General features: G+C 39.8%; 1 protein-coding gene across 1 annotated transcript in view; it reads right to left on the reverse strand.

Moving 5' to 3' along the window:
* Positions 1-10,710, reverse strand: part of NTN1 (netrin 1) — a 440,610-nt gene that overhangs the window by 179,284 nt on the left and 250,616 nt on the right. The gene's annotated exons all lie outside the window — the stretch shown is intronic.

Genomic DNA, 10,710 nt, shown 5'->3' on the forward strand with positions numbered 1-10,710 from the left:
TTCCTGAAAGGTGTTTTATCGAGGAATTGTACTTGTTTAGAGTGAAATATCCTTTTCTTCTTTGAACCAGACAGGTCCATGGATGGGGACCTCCTCCAGAGAGAGTTCAGTATTGGAAGCCAGCAGAGAAAGCCAGGCAGCTGGGGCCAGCCCCTGCCATATGGCTCAGAAAGTAATAATCTGCCTGATGGTTGCTCTGTGAGGGTACTGGTAATGAGTCCTGATGGACATTTCACAGGGAAGACAGAGGATAAGTGCAGTGAATGCAGACAGAAAACACCAAAAGCCTTAAAAAGACTGATTAAAACATAAAGGTTAGTATGCAATCTGCAGTTCAGAGCTGGTGGGATCAGTGAACACATCTGGATTTCAGCCCATGTGGAAGGGAGGCAGCAGTTTTTACTGGGGAGAAAAAAGTGCTTAGAAAATGAAGTGTCAGGACTTTTGCTTCTTTTCAGTTCACAAAAGAAGGGTGTTTGGTGATGAGCAGTGTAGAAAGAAGCTCACAAACACTAGAAAATGTTGCTAATGAGCATCTAAACTCAGGTGGGATAAAGTCATTGGGAGGTGCTGGCCATTCAAAGCAGGAGGATAGATGACATGTCAGAGTCTTGTTAAAAATGGGCCAGAGCACCAGGTGGGAAGAAGTCAATTAATTTATACAGCTGACTATATTGATTAATCTCCAAAGTCTACATGAGTAAAGGACAATGATGACATCCAGAGTGAAAAGTTAACAAAGTACCACTGGATTTGGACTGAGAACTTCAGACCTCAGGTTTTTCAGCAGATCTTAACATCTCAACAATCTTTTTATTCATTTAGAATTAATACAAAGTTTATTTTGCTGTGCTTGCACCAGGAACAAAGGACAAGAGGACATGTAGTCCATAATCTATATTAGAAGACAATTTATATACATTCTATTGGAGGAAAGGAGAAGGGAAAAAGAGATGCAGTGATTTGATATTTTTTTTAAATCCCATGTCATAGATCACATGTACTCTGGTCTTTATAGTATAATCAATTCATCTCTCCATGCTAAAAAGAAAGAGGGAAAGAATGGACAACTGAAGCCCACAAGATAATCCATTAACTTAATATCAACCATCATTCCAACATTCTCCCTTCCTCTACTTTGACAACAGTTGCTAATTTAGAATACCAAAAACAAATGGATCCAGCTCTTACTGTGGTTACTCTGTTCTAAATGCAGATAGGAAGGGTGAAGGAACAATGCAATGAGGTAAATAACCTTAAACAAGAGCAGAGCACCAGGGTTCTAGTCTGATTCTAGCTGGGTGACCCTGGGTCCTCTCCCACCCTGGTCTCAAAATGAGGGGACTGGCATGCATGAACTCTAAGTTCCCTTTCAGCTCTAACATTCTAGACTTTCATGACCTATTTAACCACATTCATACTGCCCCTATTCTGTAGCTGACAAGTAAAGCACAGGTCAAGACAGATGGTTTTCATAATCTATATGTGTAATGTGTGTGTATATATGAATAGAGGGTAGAGAGAAGGGAGGTCTGAAAGGGGAATGGGAGAGGGAGAGGAAATCAAGAAAACATAGGCGTTATAATAGCAGAGTGAATTCTGACTGGACTAAATCTGGCTCCTAGCCCTTCTCCTGCTTTCCTGAAGGAGTGTACATTTGATGGTACAATTCCCACTTCTCTTCTCTAGCTTTGTACTCATAGCTTTGCAGCAAGTTTGGATGTGGTTTTCATCATCTGTCAACTTTGCATTCAAAACATGTGAATCTTTTATCTAATATCACTGTATCATGGCAAGTTCTCAAAGGTCTACCTAGCTAGTCCCAAGGCATCTATGTCAGAACAAATACCAAGCCTGTACATCAGAATCAGAAATATTGGTAGACAGCATTTACATACATAAGGAAATCCCTCGAACTTTCAGTTCTGCCTCTGATCTTTAAAATGGGGAAGGGAAAGAATTGACTGGTTTATTTTCTACCTTATTTGCTCCTGTGAGTGTGCATGAGTGTGAGTATGTATATGTATATACACATATATTTTTTTAACCAGATGTGTAAATTAATTAGTGTAGGGAGTTCCCAGGGGAAATTTCCTCTACTAATGAAGACTGGCACCTTTTAAAAAACACCATCTTAGAGAGTTTCCTGAGGGTAACTGAGAAGTTAACTGACCTGCCAAGGGTCCCACATCCTATATATGTCAGAGGGAGTACTTGAACCCACCTCTTACTGACTCTGGGATCATCCCTCTATCGACTATGCCAAAATGCCTTTGATTTCAATATTTTGTTGTATTTTGTAAAACAGCATTTTGTTGTATTTTGTAAAACAGCATTTTCCCAGACCTCATCCCACAAGAGAATATTTAGATCCAAAGGGACAAAGGCTCTCAATGGTTCCTGGCACAGTAAGTATAACTCCTGGACCAAAAATCCTTTTGGTGCACTCCACAAGTTACTTTAGTAACTGTGGGCCACTCAGGGCACAGGATTGCCACTTTTTTCAGGGAATTAATCAATTAGTATTTATTGAATATTTACTATGTTTCAAGTAGGATGCTACAGAATATCTACTATGTGCACTTAGGATGCTGGAATAAGGAGCTTGTTACTTAACCTGGAATCATGGAATTACAGAGGGAAAAGATCATCACCATTGCCATCACCAGCATGTGGCCCAGTGGAAAAAAGGGGACAATGGATTTGGAGGAAGAGAACTTGAGTTCAAATTTGTACTCTGCTACTCAGTACCTATCACAAGCCACTTAATCCCTCTGGGCTTCAGAGATATATGCTGCAAAATGATTAAACAATATCATCTCAAAGATCTCCTTCAACTTTAAATCCTATGATGCAGATGACAGATATTTATACAGCACTTTAAAAGTTTACCCAGTGCTTTCCTCACCAAAAAAAAACTGTAAGGTAAGACATTACAAGTTATCATCTTCATTTTTATGAATAAGAATTTGAGGTTCATGAAACCTGTGACTTTCCTAGGGTCGCAAAGGTTATATGTCTAAGAGCTGGAGCTCAAGCTTAGGTCATGTGACTTATTCTTTCCACTGTAACACACTGCTTCCCAGATCCAATTCTCTCATTTTATAGAGGAGAAAGATTACACAACTAGTAAATGTCAGAGGCAAGATTTGAACCCAGAGCCTGCCTTCTTTTTACTGCACAAGGACTTAACAACCTTTAATATTCCTCAACTTCATCATCTGTAGAATAAGGAGTTTGGGACAGATGGCCCCTGAGGTCTCTTCCAGCTCCAGATCTGTGATCCTATGTGCTCAGACTTAGAGAAGTGAGATGACTTGTCCATGGTACTAATTTCTCTGCAAGTTTAGAATAAACATACTGTCCCACAGAAGATAGCCTTTCCTACAGAATAGGATATAAGGGTGGCCAAATATTGTTCATCACAATGCTTACACACAGTTGATTCACAAGAAGACAACTGAGTTGAATCCACATTCATAAAGTGAGACTGACCTAGATGAGCTCCTTTCTAGTTCTTTGATGTTCTTTGAGTCAATGAATTCAAATGTTTTTAAGGTAGAAGTGAAAAGATGGGGTGTTGTCTGATTTCAGTATCTCCAGTGATCTGGAGATGTGATCCAGCCATATTTCTGACATATGCCTTGATGCTACACTTTATAGACTTCCAAAAACCATACCGTAGGGCCTCTCACTATTTAGGTCAAGTTAGGAGTGACTGAGCATAAACCCACATGGCCCATTCTATCCAGACAGACCCAGTCATATTAAAACACACACACACACACACACACATATAAACTTCTTGGAAGGCATCACAGGACTATCGGATCATAACTGGAGAACATGTCAACAGGTTCTCCTATGGCTCCACTCAACATCCCTGTAACTTCTCAAACCCCAGCCACTATCCTATCCATTAGAATTTAAGTTTCTTGAGGGCAGGAACTGTCTTGCTTTTGCATTTGCTATATAATAAGACATGTAATAAGGGCTTAATTAATGATTTTCATTTCATTACACCACACAAGGAGCACCGGGATATTTATCCTAAAGAACTTGAACCTTAACAGTTTTATCCAGTAGGTAAGCAATCCCACCCATAGGTTACAGCCTTCACTATAAAGACCTAGAATTCAACCCAAAGTCAGTCACTAAAAACTAAGAAGGAACCAAACAAATATGCAACAAGTCAATTCAAATGTTGAGTTATGACCTAGTTCCTTAAAAAGATTCTGACAAAGATGAAGCAAAGATCTGCTCTCTTATCCTCTCAGAATCTGTTTTGAAACAGACCCCCAAGGACATATAGTCAAACTCATACTTGAACAAGAATCCCTTCAACATCATATCTGCCAAGTGGTCAAGCAGCTTCTTCATGAAACCTTGAGTTAGGACAGGGATCGATGATCTTCCCTCGATCTTTTCACTTTGGGATAAACTGCTAGGAAGTTTTTCCTTACGTCAAACCCAGCCTAAATGCCTCTTGACAATGTTCACCCCAATTCTTTCTTCTGAATCAAAGAAAAAAAGGCAATTTCCTCATCCATGTGATATTCCTTCAAAAAATCTGAAAACAGCCATCATAACCCCCTAATTTTTTTTCTTCTTTAGGCTAAATACTCGCAACTCTTTATCCAATCCTCATATAGCATGAACTCAAGATCTGTTGCCATCTCGGTTACTTTCAAAGAATCAGAATAGGCAATGGGGTAATAAAACTATCTCTTTTTGCAGACAATATGATGATACACTTGGAAAATCCCAAAAATACAACTAAAAAGTTGAAATAATTAATGATTTTAGCAAAGAAGCATTCCTATATATCACAAACAAAACTCTGCAAGAAGAGATAGTAAAAGATACCCCATTTAAAATGACTAGTCTGGGGTGGCTAAGTGGCACAGTTAATAGATCACCAACCCTGGAGTCAGGAGGACCTGAATTCAAATATGGCCTCAGACACTTAACACAAAAACTAGCCATGTGACCTTGGGCAAGTCACTTAAGCCCAACTGCCCTCCAAAAATAAAATAAAATAAAATTACTTTAGTCAGTACAAAACCTGGGAGCACACCTGCCAAAACCAACCCAGGAAATATATGAACAAAATTATAAAAAAACCTTTTTATACAAAGAAAATCAGATTTTTAGAAATATTAATTGTACATGGGAAGGTAGGACCAATATAATAAAAATGATAATTTTACCAAAGCTAATTTATATTTTCAATACTGCTGCAATGAATTTGCTCTCAAGTTTATCAATGTTCTTCCTAAAATTTGTTGCCCTGAATTGAACACAATATTCCCAGGTGTAGTTTGATCAGAACATAATATTATGAGATAACATAATATACCTCTCTTAATGCAACCTAAATTTGTGTTCACTTTTTATGGCTTCCACATCACACTCTTGGCTCATGTGGAGCTTGAGGCCCACTAAAATCCTCCATCTTTTTCAAATGAATGGCTGTATAGCTATATGTGCCTCATTGTATATTTGTGAGATTAATGTTTAATCCAAGTTTAAAGTTTTATATTTATCCTTACTAAACTTCATTATCTTAGATTTAGCTCAATATTCTAGCCTGTCAAGATCTTTTTGAATCCTGACTCTCCCAATCCAGTGTGTTAGTTATCCTTCCCAAATCTGTGTCATTTGAAAATTTGGTAAAGCCTGACATGTACTTTTATCTAATAATAATAACTAATAAAATAAAATTCAAATAAAATAAAATAAAACTAATAAAAATAAACTGACATTTACTTTTATCTAATAATAATAACTAATAAAATAAAATTCTAATAAAATAAAATAAAACTAATAAAATAACTAATAAAAACAAACTATACAGCACCCAGATTCCTCTGGCACTCCAGGCATTAATGACTCCTGAGTCATTAATGACTATTCTTTGGGTATGACCATTCAACAAGTTTCAAATTTATCTGTTTTATGATGTCGCTAACATCGTTCTGTCTTTTCCACAAGAACAGTGAGAGGTTTTTTTTTTTTTTGCTTTTTTTGGAGGGGAGAGGGCAGGGCAATTGGGGTTAAGTGACTTGCACAAGGTCACACGGCTAGTAAGTGTTAAGTGTCTGAGGTCAGATTTGAACTCCAGGGCCGGCTTTATTCACTGTGCCACCTAGCCTCCCCAGCAAGAGAGATTTTGATAAATGCTTAGCTAACATATGGGTAAACTTTACCTACAGCATTCATTCTTCTAACTCAGAAGACATCGTGTCAGTTACAGGTGTCACAAAGTATTCTCTATCATGATATGTAATAGTGAATATCACAGTCATCTATGTTTGTCTTATCCCCTTAACTAGAATATAAGCTCTATGAAGGCAAGAACCATATTTTATTTGAACTCTATCTCCTCCAACTAGTATGGTCTTTACATGTAATAGGCATTTAATGAATGTTTATTGGCTAAATGAGAAGTGGTGCTTGTCCATTCAAGGAATTACTCTTCAAATCATCAGAAGTCGAGAACAACAAAAACAATGAGAACTCTATCAGGTTAGATAAGCCCAGCCTGTGTCCTCTAACTAGTTCCTTTCCCTCATTTGAGAGCAATAGCAGCAGGCTAGAGGATTTAAAAGCCTAGCCCTGGGTGGCAAAAGCTAAGTTAAAACACCCACAGTTTAACCAAGAGAGTCATAAAACCGTTTATATTCATAGGCTATAAATTTCTTCCCTCAAGAGAATTACTGGGGCCTAGGCTGCTTGACAGTTCCCTGCTCAACTTGAGTTTTTCTTCTTTGCATTAGAGGCAGATACACAGACAATACTTAGCATACCATAGTGAAGGATGAAATTGAATAAGTGAGGTCAAATCAGGAACTGGCTGTAGTGGTTGATTAGTATGGTGAATCAGCACATGCTCTCTCAAAGAGAACCTGAGATGTGGGGTAAGATCTGCCAACACACACTTGCAGTGAGCATGACAACTGCCACAACATGTTTCCTGGAGAATATTGATTTTACTTTCACAAGACACTGGCTCCTGATTAGATGCATTTACTCAGCTGTGTTAAACCACAGACATGAAGGGGGCATGGGAGTGACTGAAAGAATCGCGCCTTACAAAAATGGTCTGCTCAATGAGATGGAACGTGAGCCTTTTGTAAGGTGATCACATTCGACTCACATTCGACTCAGAGAATGCCTCTACCCATCACAGATGGTTTGGTAAGATGATAAATTAATATTGTTATCAATGGGGACATGGCTTAAATGGTTAAATGGCAACTCCTTCAATGCTCACTCTAAAAAAAAAAAGAACAGCCCCTAGTCCCCCCAAGTCCATAAAGAAGATGAATGGAAAACAAAACCTTCTATCTTTTGACAGATTCCAAGATGAGTATCATTCACAAGCCATTCTGCAGAAAAATAGGGGAAATTCATCTCATCTGACTTTGTATGGGACAACAGCCTATGCCAACAATGGACCCTTCCCCATGCTGTGAAATTGCCCTGAATAGCTGGTGAGTGCAGCCTCCTGTTCACTGGCTGAGTTTGTTATGTCCCTTTTGTATGTACTAGCCCTGCCAACCCCTGTTTGGTTATAAACTAAGGTGCTGAGGACAGGGGAAGGGGAGGGGGGAAAACAAATGTATTTCTATGAAACTCTCAAATGGGGAACTGCAATCTAGTGGTCTTTATCTACAGTTAATGGTCTAAGATGTTTTGGGTCCACTTTTACCATTTCTCTAAACAGACTGGGGTCCTGGCCCAACTAGCCTGTAGCCACATGGCCCCAGAAATTTATGGGTGGGCTCATCCCCTGCAGGGGCCTCCTTGTCCTTGGGAACTCAGGAGGTAACAAGAAGCCTCAATGGCCATTCCCAAGCATTCCCAGGTCAACTTTCCAATCAAGTAACTAGTAATGGTTTCCTTGTTTTCTCCCTTCTAATACCTCTGAAACAAAACAGAAGTCCTCAAAAGGATTTAGAAGAGGTCTTTGGGCTCTCAGGGAATGATTCTCGTATTTGGAGATATGCTTTAGCCCTCTTGAGCAAAGCTTTTAGAAGCAAATGCCCTCTACCTTCAGACCAGTGATCTGAGACCACAAGGTGCCCTTCTCAGAAACCTATTCACTACCTCCCCATCCCCATACATTCTCCTCTCTGGCATATTTCATATGATAGGATCATAGATTTAGAGCTGGTACCCCCTCATTTTACTAAAAGGAAAATGAATTCCAGAGGCCAGTGACTTGCTCTGGCTCACACATGTAGTAAATATTCAAGGCAGGATTTGAACCTAGATCTTCCTGACTCCAAGTTCAATGCCCTACTATGTCACACTGCTTCTCATAAAAATTCATGGCCTGTATATGTTACTTGACATTTGGGTTTAGATCCAAAAACTGCCATGGAAAGATATATCTGCCCTTCCTGATACAGGTACTACCTTGCCCCCACCCATCACCCCAATCCGAATTTCTGAAGTTTAGGGGACCTAAGCTTTAAGAGACCTCAATTTCTATTTCTGGCACAAATGTGTGAAGGGGAAGGAAGATGGGGTGAGAAAGAGGGCAGGAAGAAATTTATTTCTGCCTCCAAAAAAAGCAATAAATTAGAAAGATGAATTACAGTCTCAAGAGGCCGTTCTTACCATTTCTATCACCCAGCCTATTTTCCTCATCTAGGTAGAGCATTGAGGGGCATGATACTCCCCTTCCCTGACAGCCCTCCAGAAAAGGGAGTGAAGATGCAGGCTGCCAGCAGCTGGCTGAGTTCAGAAAAGGGCTTTTCAACAACTTTTTCAGTTGACACACATTAATACTAATAGGTTACTTTATAAATCACTAAAAAGTCCTTGCATTGCTGACTGATAGAAAAATTTTGGGGGGGTGACTTTTGAGGATTTGCTGATTTGGGGAAGTGCCACGTACACAAGAAGAAAGCCAAGGGATGGATTACCTGCAGTATAGAATAACTTGTTCTAGATCACTCCCTCCCTAACTGATCCCTCAGGAAAGTAGCTATTTTGCTTCTCCCTTTCAACATTTAGGGTACTCATACCAAGAACCAAATTAGTTGGTATGGTTAGTGAAAGCTGTTCAGGGAATTGAGAGGAAGCAGAACTGGTCATGTAGGGTTCACAGGCATAAGTTGGTATGAAAAAACAAGAGACACCAAAAGCAGAGTTATCATTGCAACAGTTTTGCCTGTATGAAATAAGTGAAACCAGGGTTTAACTAGCAAAGAACATGCTGTCCTCAGCATCATTATTCTGTGTGCAGCAAAGAGTGAGGAAACTAGAGGAGGCAAGGTATAGACTGGCTACTCCAGGTAGGAGTTTGTGTGTGAGCAGGCCGCACATAAGAGCGAGCTCTTGGTCTGGCTTACCTTTCTAATCTGGACTAGGTTTTCCTTGGCAAGAGGAAGACACCATTTTGGTCACACAAGGAAATTCCTGGTTGGAAATTCCACTTGAGAGAACTGACAGATTCTAGGAATCTACATGCCCTCAATAAGGGGGTCAAGTCTAGAAACAGCCTTGGCTCAGGAACAATGGGGATTATTCTGCACTGATAGGAAAGTTACAGGCTAGAGTTCCTCCAATGACCAAAACCCAGACACTTCTCCATGCCAACCATGGATGTGATTGAAGTAAGCACATGGATATGGTTCTAATATGGATGTGGGTTCCCCATATGACTATATGAAATGGTGCAGCAGAAAGTGTACTGAACTGGGAGTCAGGAGAGCTAGGTTCTAGTTCTGGCTGCTGCTTGTTGTGTAACCTTGGCCAAGTCACTTTATCTTACTGGGGTTAGACTAAATATTCTCCTAAGGTCTATTGCACCTCTAATATTCCATGAGAGGCAGGAGGTGCCATGAAAATGTGCTAGGCTTGGAGCTGGGAGTCACAGGACCTGGATTCCAATTCTGGTTCTATTTACTAGCATGAACAAGTTGCTTAGTCTCTCTGGGCCTCAGTTTCCTTGTCTGTAAAATGCCACAGTTTACCAGATGATTTCTGATGTATCTTCCAAGTCTAAATTGATGATATTACATATCATCCTGAGATTCCATAAAGTCTGTGACTATTTTTATCCCCAGGCCACAGCCTGCCTCCCCAAGTAGTGAAGCATCTTCTTATGAAGTCCTTCCCATACCTGATCTTAGAGAGCCAGAAGCCTCACTCTGATTCCTGCTGTTTCTCTGTATGGATCTTCTTTAAATAAATAAGTGAATAAACAAATAAGCCTTCTTGGGGACACTTCAGTTCCTTCACTAAGAGCTAGGGGAATCTGGTTTGTGGATTTCTCCAAATGTTAATAGAAAAGGAACCCTCCCTCCACCTCATGTGCTAGTTTCATCAAATCCTCTGAGTCATTCCTTCTTGCTTCATTTTCATTGAAGGGAGAAAAAATAAACATCAGAAAGTTAATCCATTCGTGCTTGCTTCACTGAACAAAAATAGATTCTCTCGTCTCCTTTTAATTTTTTGTCCCTAGAAGCAAGGATATTTGCAGATGGATTACATGTTCTTTCTATGACCCTGCCCCCTAAACCTGGGGATCTCTATACAGTGTTCACATGCAGGGACCTCTGAAATATGTCTGCATGTATTTGGCTTTGTCCCTGACACTAAGCCTGATGAATATGACCCCTTTCTCCTGGTATGTGGCACACCTGTGCAAAGGAGAGGAAAGAAGAGTGAGGTTTTAGATTGGGATCTGAAAGC

This window comes from Petaurus breviceps, unplaced genomic scaffold (genome assembly GCF_028583685.1).
Source record: "Petaurus breviceps papuanus isolate PSGF00001 unplaced genomic scaffold, PetGlider_PUasm1.0 90865, whole genome shotgun sequence".
NCBI lineage: Eukaryota > Metazoa > Chordata > Mammalia > Diprotodontia > Petauridae > Petaurus > Petaurus breviceps.